The sequence below is a fragment of the Parasteatoda tepidariorum genome, chromosome 2 (genome assembly GCF_982258835.1).
Source record: "Parasteatoda tepidariorum strain Cologne lab strain chromosome 2, Ptep-v5.0, whole genome shotgun sequence".
NCBI classification, from domain to species: domain Eukaryota; kingdom Metazoa; phylum Arthropoda; class Arachnida; order Araneae; family Theridiidae; genus Parasteatoda; species Parasteatoda tepidariorum.
This window is the reverse complement of record NC_141756.1, coordinates 103,389,490-103,407,782: the sequence shown is the minus strand read 5'-3', so window position 1 is coordinate 103,407,782 and position 18,293 is coordinate 103,389,490. Positions and strand designations below refer to the sequence as shown.

At 33.3% G+C, this 18,293-nt stretch overlaps 1 protein-coding gene across 1 annotated transcript in view; it reads left to right on the top strand.

Moving 5' to 3' along the window:
- Positions 1-2,475: 2,475 nt before the first annotated feature.
- Positions 2,476-18,293, top strand: part of Snoo (Sno oncogene) — a 441,297-nt gene continuing 425,479 nt past the window's right edge. The window contains exon 1 of the mRNA XM_087157925.1: positions 2,476-2,642. The gene's annotated coding sequence lies outside the window, so the exon portion shown is untranslated. The remainder of the gene's footprint in view (positions 2,643-18,293) is intronic.

Genomic DNA, 18,293 nt, shown 5'->3' with positions numbered 1-18,293 from the left:
CCAGTGCCGATGACCGATATTTGACATTAAGTGCACGCAGGAATAGAACCGCTACTCCGACACATCTTAGATCCTCTCTTGCTGCAGCCACCGGAAGGTTGGTGTCAACGTCAACTGTGCGCAGAAGGCTCCACGAAGGTGGTCTGTATGCGAGACGACCAGCCATTTGCGTGCCGCTCACATCACGCCATAGGAGAGACCGTTTGCAGTGGGCCCGACAACATGTCCACTGGACGTCAGATCAATGGAGGCCTGTTCTCTTTACGGATGAGTCCAGGTTTAGTCTAGAAAGTGACAGTAGACGTTATTTGATATGGAGAGAACCTGGGACCCGTTATCATCCATCAAACATCCGTGAAAGAGATGCATACGGAAGAGGCAGTGTCTGTGTTTGGGGAGGCATATCCTTAGGAGGGCGCACATACCTCCATGTCTTTCCAAGGGGAACCGTGAATGCTCAGGTTTATCGAGACAACATCCTTGATGCTTATGTGCGCCCATATGCCGGGGCAATTGGTGATTGCTTCCTGTTACAGGACGATAATGCAAGACCACACAGAGCTCGCATTGTTGATGATTATCTTCAACAGGAAACAATTACTCGCATGGAGTGGCCAGCTCGATCCCCGGACTTGAATCCTATCGAGCACGTTTGGGATGCTCTAGGGAGGCGTGTATCTGCCATCAATCCGCCCCCTCAGACCCTTGCCACGCTTGCAACTGCTTTACAAGAGCAATGGCTCTCACTTCCTATTGAACTGATAGACCGCATAATTGAAAGCATCACACATCGCTGTTTGTGCTGTATTGCTTCTAGAGGCAATCATATTCCATATTAAAGGTACTTTTTCTATTGCAAACCGATACTTCCAATTTGTTTATTTTATACATGTGCTAATTTCTATACTACTATTAATGTCTGATAATTTCTTTTTATGTTGTTTAATACCTTACTATGTGTTGTATATTGTGGGTAAGTTTCATAAAATTCCATGTGTAATTTCTTGAGTTATCGCGATTTTTGTGAATTTTCCTTAATTTATGATAACCAGTGTAGTTTTTTTAATTATATTAATAAAAAAATATTTAGCCGAAAAATACACTACATTACGACGAAAAGCAAACAATTAGCAAACCCTTCAGTCAAAATATTTAACATTTTAGTGAAATATTACAGGATTTTAATTAACTATTAGCTGTTGATGTCAAGCAAAAGAAATCACAGAAATGCTAGACATTCTAAGATTTTTAATGTCATTTCTTTTAGAATAATGTTTTTGTAATTGTTTCGATTGGTAAGTTTTTGAAATGATATCAAAATGGGCTTACCTGTGATTTCTTGCTGCTATATAAAAAAAAAGAATATGAATTATCTGAAAAATATGAATTCCAAATATACCAAGAAATGGGACTATGAAGTTTACTATCTTAATTCGATATATTTTGACTTATGATTGACATTTTAAGAACAGAATCGATTAGCTTTGATTTCAATGACAACCCAACATATAACTGAATCTTTTTTCTTTCTTTTTTAATGTCATTAAAAATAAAAGTTTCATTGAAATTGAAAACCACGCCATCTATCGGTGAAAAGTTTTAGAAACTGAACAGTAATTATGACGTAACCGAAAAAACCTTGTTGGTAGATTCAATTAAAAAAAAAACGCTTAAATTGGGTATAATATGAAAAAAACACAACTACTTCGATTTAGTAGGAACAACATATGACGCAATGCTAAACGAATGGAATTTAGTTGTTGTTTATTTAGTTATTGTTATTAGTAGTTGTTGTTATTTGTTTTAGTTGTTGTTGTTTATTTAGTTGTATTTAGTTTCAATAACTTTTCTTTATAATGCAATAAAATCTGGCGAGCAGCTATTTAAACGATCGAACACTTCGTTTGTTTATTTGTGGCTTGAAGTTAGGCTCGCAGAAAATGCCGTTCATGGGTTAAATTTAGTAGGAACAACACAACCTGTGACGTAGGCTATATTATACCCAATTATGGTATTAAAATAGTTTAATCGCTCATTAAAATTTTAATTTTTCCCTTCTTCCGTCAAAGAAAAATCAGTCACGTGACACGTGCAGTATTTTTTTAATATCCCAAAATTTTACGAGGCAAAATTACAACTTTAGAAACCCTAGTGCACTATAACCTTTATGTTCATATTTCATTGATAGAAATCCGTCCTCCGCCAAGTTACTGTCGCCAACTCTGTCGCCAATAACCACATAAAGAAAGGTCCTGCTCTTCAATTTACTTAGTGTCGTAATTTATTCATTGAAAAGGATAATTACGAGAAAGATATCAGGTGATGCGGGGCCTACTCTCTTTAATCAGCCGGTTGACGAGACTAGGTCCTCCCCCCCCACCCCACTCTCTAATGAATGAGGGAGGGTCAAAATTACGCATGCACATTACGTTTAATGACAACTCTTCAAAACGCCACCAATTTAGGCCTGACGGTGTTCCGAAATATATAATTAACTTTAATCTAGAATAACTCGTAAGGACGTTCGAGAAGTCGCACGTTTTGTGCGAGGTAGTGCATCTTTTTGACGGTATTTAATGAGACGAAGGAAATGGAAGTGCGTTCGTAAAATTTCGGAGAAAAGTTAACGGAGAAAAATAAAGGTAATCATCTTTTCATTTTGTAAAACGAAAAGGAAGATTGCTTTATTACGGGTGTTAAAACTCGATGGGTTTAATTTTGGGTTAGTTATAGAAATAAGTTCATTAAGTTAAGAGAGAATCAATTATTGATTGCCTTAATATGTTTAAAAATTAAAATTTAATTATCATAAAAGTGTAGGATTATAAATTCCTCGCGCGAAGCTCTTTGGTTAAAATAATGTATACAGTATTTTACGCATGTCGTTCATAAAATGTGAGTTCGTAAAAGTACAGTTAGTGAAACATGATTCATGATTCGTTGCATCTAATGTTCGATTCTAATATAAAAAAGACCTTATTTTTGTTACATATCTATCTATATACGGCATTGGTTAATTTTGCGTTAGGTTCTTATAGATGTAAGGTTCTTTTTCCCATGAAATACGGTTTTTTGTGGTTAATACTTCATATTATATTTTACAACCGGGGTTGAACAATTGACACAATTCTGAGTTTACGACTATCAATGTTCAACTCCGTAGCCTTGTAATTTTGAACCCAACCCAGAAAACAAAGGAACTCTTGGATCAAGTATTGGTGCAAACTAGTCTTCGTGGAGGACATTTTTGAAGGCATTATTCCGCTACATGGAGTGGAAAACTACGAAAACCTCTCACGGTAAGCCCGATTGCATGGGGATTATAACCAAGGATCCGTCTACTACTAAAGAAATTTTACGTCGCCACTATGGTCGGTGTGAATATAATTTGTATAGACCAGCCGATTCGAACCTAAGTCACCTCATTGGGAGGCGAGCGCTCTACCTCCTGATTCTCCACAGCTCTTTGCGATAAATATTTCATAACAGTCTCATTGAACAGCCTACCCGTATTTGGGTTTACGACTACTGATGTTCAATTCCGTAGCCTTGTAATTTCGAGCCCAATCCAGACGACAAGGGAACTCCTGGATCAAGTATTGGAAGAAATTTATCTTAGTGGAGGACTGTTTGATGGAACTAACCCGTTATATGAAGGGTTACATTTGCGTTACATGAAGAGGAAGACCACGAGAACCTCTCATGGTTAGGCTGACGGCAAGGGGACTCTAACCCATGAACCGTTTACCACGGAGGATATTTCACGTCAGTACTGTGGTCGGTGCAAGCCGGATGCGGAATTAGTATTGACAAGCCATCGCTGGGATTCGAACTTGGTTCACCTTATTGGAAGGCGAACGTAGTATCCCCTAAGCCATCTCGGCTTTGCGATAAATATGCTATTTTTATAAGTGTTGTGAGTTTAACATCAGTTATTAGTTATTATGACTGTTAGATCACGTTTAGCCTATCATTAGATATCTCCCTCAACTATGATTCTGAAAATGGCTCAAAACTTCAATAAGTAGAAAAACCATCCTTTTGTAAAAATGAAAAGCATTCGAAATTTAATTTTTTTTTAATATTTAAAAGGTTTTCTAACGCAGCATTATCTGGAAATTAGAAAATATTGATAATTATTCCTTGGATTTGATACAATATATCGAAGTGTAAAAAGCTTGCCAAATTGGCGATTTTTCTCAAATAAACGAATTTATTAACTTTTAAAATATTTAATTTGCTCGTGATAAAGCCCGAATACTTTTTCATTTTACAATTAGAGATTTGTCTCAAATGTAAAGTACTTAAAATGTCTTTTTTTTTTTCCTTGTACACTTTTTTTTGTCACAAATGTCACTTTCTTTAAAGCTTCGAAAAGCACTATAAAATGTTGGAAATATCAGTTGGTGTAGGCAGAGTCTCTGTATCTATCTAATGTAGCTATAGTTACGATAAACTACTTCAAAACTGTCCAGATAGAGGTTGCCAAAGTTAAAGATATCGGTGGCGGTCACCGCATTTGGCTAAGTTTCTCTCCAACTTTATTTTCATATCTGCATTAAAATTAAGCAAAGAGTGTTTCTGAACTTGTTCTGAGTAGTTCGCACTTGACAATCTTGGGAGGTGCTCGTTCTTATCGAAGCAGCTATAACACACTTAAAAATTGATTTAAAATGAAGAAAAAACATGGACTCCCAGTTTTAGGGCCATTTTAGTGCATCGTGCCCCTAATCAATTACCAATCAAGAAAAAACACGGACTTCCAGTTTTAGAACCATTTTAGTGCATCGAGCCCCTAATCAATTACCAATAAAGAAAAAACACGGACTTCCAGTTTTAGGACCATTTTAGTGCATCGAGCCCCTAATTGGACTCATCGTCAATTACCTACTTTATCTGACGTCCTTGTATTTTGTTGTCACAAATGAAGAGGTCTCCTAAGTGGATGGTATTTTTATTTGCCACCATTAATAATCCATTTTAAAAATGACTAAATTTCAACGATCTCTGTCTTTACTTGCATAAATATTGTATGTACAAGTAATTCAAACAGTAATAGAATCAATAACATAAGATCTATACAACATTAGTCCAAAAACTCTTTAAACCGTTTCTTCGTCAGCAAGATCAATCTATTCGTATCAAGCACAAATTCTTAAAATCTAAAAAACAGCCATAAAAAGATATAGAGAAAAATTTCTATTATTTGTATTTATTTATGGGCCGCAAGGCATCTGCGGCGAGTATAATACAGTAGCATTTAGTTACATCCCCTTTGTCCGATTGCAAAGAAAAAATGTAATATACCGAAGTCGACAATATAATAAAAACTATTGTAAAATAATAAGAATGAAGATATACAATGAACTTAGTTCTAATTCGCTAATAAAAATATTGAAAAACAATCAACATCATTTATATTGCTGTTAGCATCTGACGTAATACAGTAAGTGTTTTGTTATATTGAGCTTGTAGTAGAAGAAAGAAAAAATATTTAGAATCCAAACGAAGATAAAGAAAAACCACGAATAAAATGACACCGTGAATGTACCTTAGTTCTAATTGGTTGATAAAATGCATTACATTGTATTACAATAATTATATTTACTTATTGATTTACTTATTGATAAAGTGCCGTAGAGCACTTTGAGTTAGTTGAAATATAATTCTTTTTCAAATACTTCTTTTACTTAACTTAGATCCGGCAGTGGATTGATCGTTAAGACGCCGTTCCCAGCAGATCACCGAATTCAAGCATCACTGGCTGCGGTCAGTGTGCGGGTGGGTGACCACTTGGATCAGTCTGCGTCGGGACCGAGGGTGTGTGGTATTGGTCCTCGTTAAACTGTGCTACCGTAAAGTGCTCGACTTCGCTTGCAGGTCGTTGGGCTACCGAAGCACGGGTGCCATCCCCTCTGCTGAGGATCAAAATTGTGATGGCATGTCTTCGGATCATCTTCAGGGATGTTTCCCAGACTGTCGCCAATAGCCCATTGTGCAGCTCTAGTGCGACGTAAATGAACTACAAAAAAAATACAAACAAACTTAGCTTAGATTTGTATTTTGATTGTATTTTATTGTAATCGTGATATATATTTTTTTTGTGTACCTGGCAACTTCGATGCATAATTAGTTTGCTTATGTTTCACATTGCTTCCTGTCTGTCTTTGTGCTAAGTCTCTGTGTAAATATATAGTGAAAGAATTGAAATCTATGATAAAGAATATTTGTGAAAGAATTTAGAATGTGTCACTTACGAAAATTGATATTTCCCCCAGGTTTCTCATTGAAATGTCCACCACTTTTCGTCTTGATAAAACGCGTAATTTTCAACTGATGTTCCGATATCGATAAAAGAATTTATCGTCAATCGAAATTTTGATCACGTTATCGCTATATGCGTTAAATTTTAACGGGAGCTGAAAGCCTAATGCTAAGACAAATTATAATTGTTACCTAAATGGTTCAATAAAATCCTTCGCGATTTTATCACCGATAAAAATTTCTCGTACCTAAACAAACAAACGGACCACAAACTAAAAAGAAGAAAATATAAATTTTAAGCTACGTTTTTCGAGTGGTTAAAAAGAAAAAATAATTCTTTTTCTGTCGGACAAAAAACTAAAAATGTATACGTATCACGTGTAAGAAAATTCTATGACCACCAAAAGTCCTCCTGGGGTCTTTCGAAATTCGTGGCTATTCATGGCCTTTTTCGTTTTGGGTCGCCTTTTCCTTACGCTTTCTTGCTTTTCCCTCTTTTTATTAAAACTTCCCACCGCGAAGGGAAAAAAGCAAGATCTGCTGAAACCATAGTAATGGAGAGGGGGAAAGTGTAAAGAGTAAGGGAAATCGCACAATCTTGAGATGCTTATTCCATTCACAAAAAATATAATAGTCTATTCGAAAAATATATTGATTTTTTTATTTTATTTTTATGTTCAGAATTCAAGTAATAAAAAGAATTCAAATAAGTAAAACTAACTTGAAATAACAAAATTCTCAAAGAGTTAACATCAGCTTAAATTAGTAAATGAAACTAAGATCTTTTTTCTTTATTCCCCAAAGGAGAAATTATTACCAATACAGTAACTATTTTCTTCTGCTAACTTAAAGATTTCCACTACTGAGTTACAACTTATTTTACAACTTAAAATCCCGCCAAATGTGACCATAAAAAATTTAAACCGCTGTTTGTCTTTGTGCATTGTAATTATGTGAGAATCATCTTGTTTAAGTACCTTAATTAAAATCCGAACCTCGAGGCAAAGGTAGACGTGTACATTATGGCCTAGAGTGCTTTAAATCAGGGGATTGGAGATGGCCTACTTAAAATTAACGGCATTCTAGCATGTTTTGACAGGGAATCGTGTGCTGAGTAAGAATTTAGATAACCTCGGATAGCCCTGATCGTAAAACTTTGACATATTTGGCATCATTTATGGCCGCAGATTCCAAACAACCGTTCGATTATAATGAGCGAATTACTTATTAAGTGGCTATTGTAAATTATAGAAAATAAAAGCAGTAATTAGTGTTTTAAAAAAAAAATTCTACAATCATTTTTCGTAAAATAAATACTAAATTAATTTGAGTGTAGGGCGATGGCAAAACCAATATTTTTTATATTTTTATATTATCTTAAATGAAATAAGAAAGCGTTTTGATGAATTTTTCATGCAGTAAATACAAGTAACGTGATTTAAAGTAAAACAATGATATAATATTTTTTTTCTCAAGTTTTTTGCTATGTTCTGTTATGTTTCTGTTGTTCTCAGGGGATCGAGCGTTCGCCTTTCAATGAGGCGAACCGGGTTCGAATCCTAATCGATACGAATTCCGCATCCGGCTTGCACCTACCGCAGTGCTGACGTGAAATATCCTCAATGGTAGACGGATCATGGGTTAGAGTCCCCTGGCCGTCAGGCTAATCGTGGGAGGTTCTAGTGGTCTTCCTCTCCATGTAACGCAAATGCGGGTTAGCTCCATCAAAAAGTCCTCCACGAAGCAAATATTTCTCCCAATACTCGATACAGGAGTTCCCTTGTCTTCTGGATTGGGATCAAAATTACAAGGCTACGGAGTTGAACATTATCAGTCGTAAACCTATAAAATTGGGTCGGCTGTTCAACGACGGTTATAAAATAAAATATAAAACATTTTGTTATGAATCTCGATGCTCAGGAGATAGAGCGTTCTCTTTCCAATGAGGTGAAACGGGTTCAAATCTCAGCAATGGTTGGTCGATACGAATCTGCATCCGGCTGGCAACGACCGCAGTGCTGAAGTGAAATATCCTCAGTGGTAAGAAGATCATGGGTTAGAGTCCCTTTGCCGTCAGGCTAACCGAGGGAGGTTCTCGTGGTCTTCTTCTCCATGTAATGCAAATGCGGGTTATTTCCATCAAAAAGTCCTCCACGAAGGCAAATTTCTCTCAACGGGGCCGTGAAAGCAAGAAGATACTTAACAAAAGATGCGGGAACAACTGATAGAGATTCAACTGTATAATAAATACACATAACACAATAGTAAAAGAAAACCTAAATTTTTTTACATTGAAATAGGTTAGCTAAAATGAGAAGGGGCTCATTATACTGAATCTTACATTTATTGCTTAGAAACGCTAAGTAAATGTTGAGAGTTCATAAAGTATTCTAGCAAGTTAAACAACTTTCTCGTCGATATAAATTTCAGCCTATGCTTTTGAGTACATTTTCTCAAACATGCATATTACACAAATCTGAAACAATCGATCTTATCAAAATTTCAGTCATGCTTCTTTTTCACTTTTTTTTAATGAAATTGATCTATCCCGTTTTACCGATGTACCTCCGCATTCAAATTTCTTCCAGCAATCTCTTCACCGGAAACTGCCACTTAAGCCCATACTGCACATTTTAACACTCAGTAATTTTGTTCCAGATCCCCCCAGCACATAACTAGCAATCAAACTCCAAACGTAGCTTCAAATAATTTCATTTTACCCGCATTGGCGCGTCTGCTGCAATGGCCTGAGGCCAAGAGTTCCGATTTTCTTCCACACGGTTGATTTTAACCGAACGCATTCAACCATATAGAATGGAATCACCCTTCCCTTAATTCATTTTTGATTATTAAAATTACCTATCTGTAGAAAACTATCTCCTCGCCCAAGTACCATCTCGAATATGGATCTACGGAGTTATAAGCTAGGCTTAATTTATGTCTCGTAAATTGAGGGTGAATTCAGTTCTGTAGTCCATCTCCATTTGATAACAATACACAGGATTTATAAGTTGCAATTTGCTAGGACATAAAAAAAATGGATGTGCTTAAAAATAGAGTGTACAGTTCGAAAAATTTTGTTTTAAGCGATCAGATACAAACTAGCAGCAGTTATATTTCCTATGGGAACGTTGTTTCATGGTTTTGTTATCGAATTTTAAATGTAAAACCAGCTTCGGGAAGATATTATTCTTTGTTTCCCACAAAATATTACATTTAATGTTAGTCTGAGCCCGCCTTTGGCATTTTTTTTATCGAGGTATATATTTTATTGAGGTTGTTCTTCCGAACTCTTTCGCCAAGGTTAATAAAAAAGCTTAAATTCAAAGCAAAGCTTTCACAGTAAACTGTATATACTATTCTATCTGAAAATTGCTTATGGCTTAAAATGGATACAGATTAAATATTAAAATAAATCACTAAATTTTTAAAAACATTGAATATTTGGTGGGATTTTTTTCTTCGCCTAGATGAAAATGATTCAAAACAATGAACGATTATCATTACTTACATATTATGATGAGTAACAAAAAAAAACGAGATTTGGAGAAGCTTCTCAAATATTAAAAAATTTCAGGTCACATTGGTTTTTCCTTCTCACATAATTGGGTCTTTTATTTTACACCATTTTCATTGGTAAAAAAGTAGGATAAATATGAACAAAGCCTGAATACCATGAATCACAGTTATTAACTCAAAACAGTTATAAAAATTGCATATTATTTGCTACAAAAGCATTATTTGATGTGGTAACTGAGTATTCAAAGAACGACTTTAGACAGAATCTTTTAAATTTTACAAAATTTGACAGCATGCTCAGTTCAAAATATTTCAATAAAAGCATTATCTGAAATTTATAGCAAATAAATAGGGATAAATAGCAAATTAATAGGGTTTTTTTAAAAATAATTTTTGTTCTGTGTGCTAAATCTTCCAGATATTCTATGACTATAAAAAAAATTACGTATTTCCTGATTTGAATTTATTATTTGTTTTTTCAATTCTTTTGAAAGCTACACTTTCAATAAAAAAAACTCTTACTTGCTAATTTCTTTTAAATATAAACCTATTTTTTAATGATCATAAAATTTATTATAATGAGAGGGAAAACAATAATTCATCGTCAGATATTTCGAAGATAATTAGTTAGAAATTGACTAGAATTGAAAATTAGTTAGAATATTAGTCAGAAATTGATCCCAAGGAATTGAGCTATAAATAAATAAATAAATAATTTACATTTCTCAAAATTTTCCGACCCACACATTAGAAAAAGACAATTATGTTAAAACTTTTTTCAGTAAAGTTACTGACCTACTTTCCAGATCAGTAAAAATTCTAAGAACAAACCATATAATATTTTACATAATTAAGAATTTGAAATTAGTCTAAACTATAACAAAAAGAAAAAGCAACATAATGTCAAAATTAGCCTAAGCTGTATCAAACAAAAACATCTTGATGTAGGATTAGCATTGACTGTAACAGTAAGAAACAACAGCTTTATGTAGAATTAGTCAAAAAAGTATAACTATAGAAACGCATCCTAATGTATAGGATTAGTCTTAAGCTGTATCAAATGAAGACAGCATAGTACCGAATTAGTCTGAACGATAAGAATAGGAAACAGTAGTCTAATGTAGCATTAGTCTAAGCTATCCCAAATGAAAACAATAACCTAATGTTTGATTTATCTCAACTATAACAACAGAAAGCAACACATTAAGGTTGAATTTGTCTAAAGTATAACCATAGAAATCAGCATCCCAAGTTGGATTAGTCGAATCAATTGGAGACTATATCCTAATGGAGTATTAATCTAAACAATAGCAAGGAAACAACAGCTTAATGTTGGATTCATCCCAACTATCACAACCGAAAGCAAGTCATTAATGTGGAATTTGTCAAAAGTATAACCATAGAAATCAGCATCCCAAGTTGGATTAGTCGAATCAATTGGAGACTATATCCTAATGGAGTATTAATGTAAACAATAGCTAGGAAACAACAGCTTAATGTTGGATTCATCCCAACTATCACAACCGAAAGCAAGTCATTAATGTGGAATTTGTCAAAAGTATAACCATAGAAATCAGCATCCCAAGTTGGATTAGTCGAAGCAATTGGAGACTATATCCTAATGGAGTATTAATGTAAACAATAGCAAGGAAACAACAACCTAATGTTGGATTCATCTCAACTATGACAACAGAAAGCAAGTCATTAATGTGGAATTTGTCAAAAGTATAACCATAGAAATCAGCATCCCAAGTTGGATTAGTCGAATCAATTGGAGACTATATCCTAATGGAGTATTAATCTAAACAATAGCAAGGAAACAACAGCTTAATGTTGGATTCATCCCAACTATCACAACCGAAAGCAAGTCATTAATGTGGAATTTGTCAAAAGTATAACCATAGAAATCAGCATCCCAAGTTGGATTAGTCGAAGTAATTGGAAACGATATCCTAATGGAGTATTAATGTAAACAATAGCAAGGAAACAACAACCTAATGTTGGATTCATCTCAACTATGACAACAGAAAGCAACACATTAATGTAAGAGAATTTGTCAAAAGTATAACCATAGATATCAGCATCCCAAGTTGGATTAGTCGAATCAATTGGAAACGATATCCTAATGGAGTATTAATGTAAACAATAGCAAGGAAACAACAACCTAATGTTGGATTCATCTCAACTATGACAACAGAAAGCAACACATTAATGTAATAGAATTTGTCAAAAGTATAACCATAGATATCAGCATCCCAAGTTGGATTAGTCGAGGCAATTGGAAGCGATATCCTAATGGAGTATTAATGTAAACAATAGCAAGGAAACAACAACCTAATGTTGGATTCATCTCAACTATGACAGCAGAAAGCAACACATTAATGTAATAGAATTTGTCAAAAGTATAACCATAGAAATTAGCATCCTAAGTTGGATTAGTCGAGGCAATTGGAAGCGATATCCTAATGGAATATTAATCTAAACAATAGCAAGGAAACAACAACCTAATGTTGGATTCATCTCAACTATGACAGCAGAAAGCAACACATTAATGTAATAGAATTTGTCAAAAGTATAACCATAGAAATTAGCATCCTAAGTTGGATTAGTCGAGGCAATTGGAAGCGATATCCTAATGGAATATTAATCTAAACAATAGCAAGGAAACAACAACCTAATGTTGGATTCATCTCAACTATGACAGCAGAAAGCAACACATTAATGTAATAGAATTTGTCAAAAGTATAACCATAGAAATTAGCATCCTAAGTTGGATTAGTCGAGGCAATTGGAAGCGATATCCTAATGGAATATTAATCTAAACAATAGCAAGGAAACAACAACCTAATGTTGGATTCATCTCAACTATGACAGCAGAAAGCAACACATTAATGTAATAGAATTTGTCAAAAGTATAACCATAGAAATTAGCATCCTAAGTTGGATTATTCGAGGCAATTGGAAGCGATATCCTAATGGAATATTAATCTAAACAATAGCAAGGAAACAACAACCTAATGTTGGATTCATCTCAACTATGACAACAGAAAGCAACACATTAATGTAATAGAATTTGTCAAAAGTATAACCATAGAAATTAGCATCCTAAGTTGGATTAGTCGAGGCAATTGGAAGCGATATCCTAATGGAATATTAATCTAAACAATAGCAAGGAAACAACAACCTAATGTTGGATTCATCTCAACTATGACAACAGAAAGCAACACATTAATGTAATAGAATTTGTCAAAAGTATAACCATAGAAATTAGCATCCTAAGTTGGATTAGTCGAGGCAATTGGAAGCGATATCCTAATGGAATATTAATCTAAACAATAGCAAGGAAACAACAACCTAATGTTGGATTCATCTCAACTATGACAGCAGAAAGCAACACATTAATGTAATAGAATTTGTCAAAAGTATAACCATAGAAATTAGCATCCTAAGTTGGATTATTCGAGGCAATTGGAAGCGATATCCTAATGGAATATTAATCTAAACAATAGCAAGGAAACAACAACCTAATGTTGGATTCATCTCAACTATGACAACAGAAAGCAACACATTAATGTAATAGAATTTGTCAAAAGTATAACCATAGAAATTAGCATCCTAAGTTGGATTAGTCGAGGCAATTGGAAGCGATATCCTAATGGAATATTAATCTAAACAATAGCAAGGAAACAACAACCTAATGTTGGATTCATCTCAACTATGACAGCAGAAAGCAACACATTAATGTAATAGAATTTGTCAAAAGTATAACCATAGAAATTAGCATCCTAAGTTGGATTAGTCGAGGCAATTGGAAGCGATATCCTAATGGAATATTAATCTAAACAATAGCAAGGAAACAACAACCTAATGTTGGATTCATCTCAACTATGACAACAGAAAGCAACACATTAATGTAATAGAATTTGTCAAAAGTATAACCATAGAAATTAGCATCCTAAGTTGGATTAGTCGAGGCAATTGGAAGCGATATCCTAATGGAATATTAATCTAAACAATAGCAAGGAAACAACAACCTAATGTTGGATTCATCTCAACTATGACAGCAGAAAGCAACACATTAATGTAATAGAATTTGTCAAAAGTATAACCATAGAAATTAGCATCCTAAGTTGGATTAGTCGAGGCAATTGGAAGCGATATCCTAATGGAATATTAATCTAAACAATAGCAAGGAAACAACAACCTAATGTTGGATTCATCTCAACTATGACAACAGAAAGCAACACATTAATGTAATAGAATTTGTCAAAAGTATAACCATAGAAATTAGCATCCTAAGTTGGATTAGTCGAGGCAATTGGAAGCGATATCCTAATGGAATATTAATCTAAACAATAGCAAGGAAACAACAACCTAATGTTGGATTCATCTCAACTATGACAGCAGAAAGCAACACATTAATGTAATAGAATTTGTCAAAAGTATAACCATAGAAATTAGCATCCTAAGTTGGATTAGTCGAGGCAATTGGAAGCGATATCCTAATGGAATATTAATCTAAACAATAGCAAGGAAACAACAACCTAATGTTGGATTCATCTCAACTATGACAGCAGAAAGCAACACATTAATGTAATAGAATTTGTCAAAAGTATAACCATAGAAACTAGCATCCTAAGTTGGATTAGTCGAAGCAATTGGAAACGATATCTTAATGGAGTATTAATCTAAACATTAGCAAGAAAACAACAAACTAATATGGGATTCCTCTCAACTATGACAACAGAAAAAATACACTAAGGTAATAGAATTTGCCAAAAGTATAACTATAGAAATTAGCATCCCAAATTGGATTAGTCAAAGCAATTGGAAACTATATCCGAATGGAGTATTAATCTAAACAATAGCAAGGTAACAACAGCCTAATGTAAGATAATACTAAATTATAACAGGAAATAACAGCCTAATGTTGGGTTAGTCTAAGCTATAATTTTAGGAACAAAAGCCTTATGTTGCGTAACAAGGGTATTTGTTTGTAATATAAAATAATTTTGAAATATTAATTTAAATAACAGTATCAAAACATGCTATTCATATTAATAGCGCTGTCTGACTCTGAGCTAATTTTAAACCTGAATTATTTATCCTCTCTTTTAAAAACCACGCTTTTCCTCTTTTTTAATATCCAGATTCCGGCATCTGACTCAAATTATAAAAGATGATCATTTCAGTCACGGGTAACAGTTTAATAACTTTGTGGAACAAAATTACGAAAGGAATCGTTACTCATATTTACAAAGTCTAGCAGAGCCGGATAGTCCGGGCACTCTACCATCCTGCAATTGGGATTACACTTATTACGTCGGCCATTTATCGCGGATAATTTGATTAGAGAAGCATACCAGAAAATCCGGGCCCCCAGAGAAATTACTGCCCGGGTGTTTCCTTGTTTTGGCCGTTGAGTCCTGGTTATGATCAACTTCTAACAATGTTAGTACTTGTTGATCTAAAGTTCACGAAAGTAAATGTTGGAGAAAAAAAAGATAAGGTTGATTCTTTATTGCTCTTTAATTTACTTTTGATGGGGTTAAAGGAATCTTGCTGAGCAATAAATAAAATCTCATATCTTCCTCGTAGAAGATTGATTTAATAACTTTTTATTAATGCATTTACACTAAACATACCAGCACTTGTCATATACCTAGTTCTACCATAGCCGATCAAATGACCTGACTTTATGTTTCTTGATTGAATGCATGAAATATGGATGTTAGGAAGGAAAATAAACTAAAAAAAAACTTTATTATAATTAAACAAAACTACATATTGCCAATTTTTATGTATTATTAACACAAAGAATAAGAATTTTTAATTCATTGCTAAGCGCATTTTTTACTTATACAGGGAGTTTCTACTGTACATTTTCCGCAAACATATTTCTTCTAATTATTATTATTTCCATAACTCTTATAATTATTCTTATTGTAAGAATATATGAGAATTATAATTATTCTTATAATTAATATTATTTCTTCTTGTGTGCTGTCCTGATTGTTTCGACATTTTTCTGGGTAAAAACAAACAGTTAGTTAGTAATGAAGTAAAGCTAACGAAATTAAATATAAGCTACTTACCAAAACATTTAGTTTTTGTCACTTTTTCTTACACGAAAATGCCAATCTAAAATTTTAGGTACTTTCTTGAAATTTGAATTCGCAGTTATTCTGATTGAATTAACTGCCCAACAATCTTTGCAGAAATGTGCAACTCATCGAATGCAGTACGTTGAACACGCATTACATCGTAATTTCTGATCCGAGTAGTAAATTGAAAGCAATAAATTGTTCTTCCGGTCAAATGACCGGTTGTGGTGGAAATCGGTATGCGACAAGTATTATTCGAAACAAACAAAATATAATAATAATAGAATATTAACTGTATATAATTGTTAGAAAAAGTCATGAAGTCAAATGTGCAAAAACGATAAGATGATAAGTGAATTTTCGATGCAAAAGTTCTTAAACGGTAATTTGACCAGTTATGGCATGTTTAGTGTTAAATGAAAGATCCGCTACTAGAAATTTTTATCGCTAAACGTATTTTACACCCTGTCTGTCTAAGCTAAGCTATTGGAAACACTATCGTAATGAAAGATTAATTTAAACAACGCCAATAGGAAACAAAACCTAATGTAAGATTGTATTTATTGTAAAAAAATAGAAAACAGCTTAGTGTTGGGTTAACTAAAACACTTGGTTATAGTTTCTTATGTAGGTCATAGTCATAGGTCATTGAGTTCCACCATAAGAGAAAAAAACCCTAAATTAAGAATAAAACCTCACAACAACAACAAAATACTAATTATAACCTTGCTGTTTTAATGTATACAACGTAAACAAGAACAACTTACAAAGTCAAAAGGCCAGGAATAATATCACTTAAACATACATAATTATTTCCATACTATAATGAAATATGTTCTTCAGGTCGAAGAGCGAAACACAGAGATTCAGGTTTAAAATTATAAATAAGTTAGGAAAGAAAAAAAAATTGAATCAACTAATAGGGCTCACTCGGAATTTAAATTCTAATCTCATAACAAAAAAAGTTAATTTTAGTTAATTTTCTACGATAAATATGAATAAAGCTTTTAAAAAATTAAAAAGTGTAGAAGTAATGTCACTTAAACTACGCAACCAATAAAACAATGTAAAAAAAGACAGAAAAATTAAGTCACATAACTATTGCCATGCAGTGAGAAAAAAACCTTCATTAGTGTCAACAGACAGAATGAAAGAGTGGAATGCAGAAAGGCTGGTGAATAAGTAAAATAAGAAAAATAAACTAAATTGACCAATATATAGGTGAAATAATCGATAGTTAAGATTAACAAGAAGATAAAAAAAGGTGCTTAGGAAATAAATTGAGAGCCCTCAGATGTTAGAAGATTTTTCTGCTAACAGTCATCAAGAATTCAACAATTTAACTAGAATCTAGAATCGATATAATTTATATATATGAAAAAAGAATAATAGTAAATATTTTTTTAGCGTTTCAGAAGTGTATATGTTTGCTCACTTTACGCCCCCCCCCCCCCACTTTAAGGAAATTTACCCCGGTTGTAAGGGTAACTTTTCTCACCATGTTTTTGAACTTTAACTGAGAGAGAAAGCGATAAAGATATGTTTAAACGCCATATTTTTATTCTTTAAGCCCATCAAAAATTGTACTAAAAGTTTAAAACAGGCCAAAGTAACAGGCTTTTATATTTTTTAACGTAAGAGAACATATAACAGCAAAAAATTATAATTTCACTGCAATTAGTTTTCCTACTACATCAAAAAATCCAAAATTGAACTAGTTAAATACCCCAAAACACATTCAAAATTTTAACAAAATGAGGCAGAGTATTCTTCTTTTGCCATAAGAAATGCATCTGCGAAAAATCGGCCCCCTGCTAATAGTTAAACTAAACTATATGGTGCAATAAAAAAAATCACGTTTGACATAGCCTAGCTCAAAACTTAATGAATTTATATCTTAAAATGTTCCTTAAATGTTTTTCTATAAATGGGTATAATTGAATATTGTTTCAATAAATATTTTTCATATTATCATAAGAAGAAGCGTGCGCAACTGAATTTTTCTGAAACGGCAGCGGCGTCAGTAACATTCATTTTTTAATATAAAACGAATTGTATACCTCTCTTCTTTATTGAAAAGCGTTTTGACTCGAAAAGGTTATGTTTGCATCTCAAAGTGATAACTTTAAATCGGAGATTTCCATTTAAGCCAGTACGAATTACAATAATGCTTACAACTTAATAATAATTAGAATAATCATCACATGTATAAGTTTCTTCTTTTTTTTTTTTTTAATTTTATACGTATCGTATCAATAGATAAGTTTACATTATCCATTAAAATCCCACATTAATAAAAACAAATACGCAAGAAATCCCATCACGCAGACCTTTTTTTTAAGGTAAATCTCCTAAAAACACGGAATTCACATCTCAACTCAACTCTATCGACAGAGCGTGCTGCGT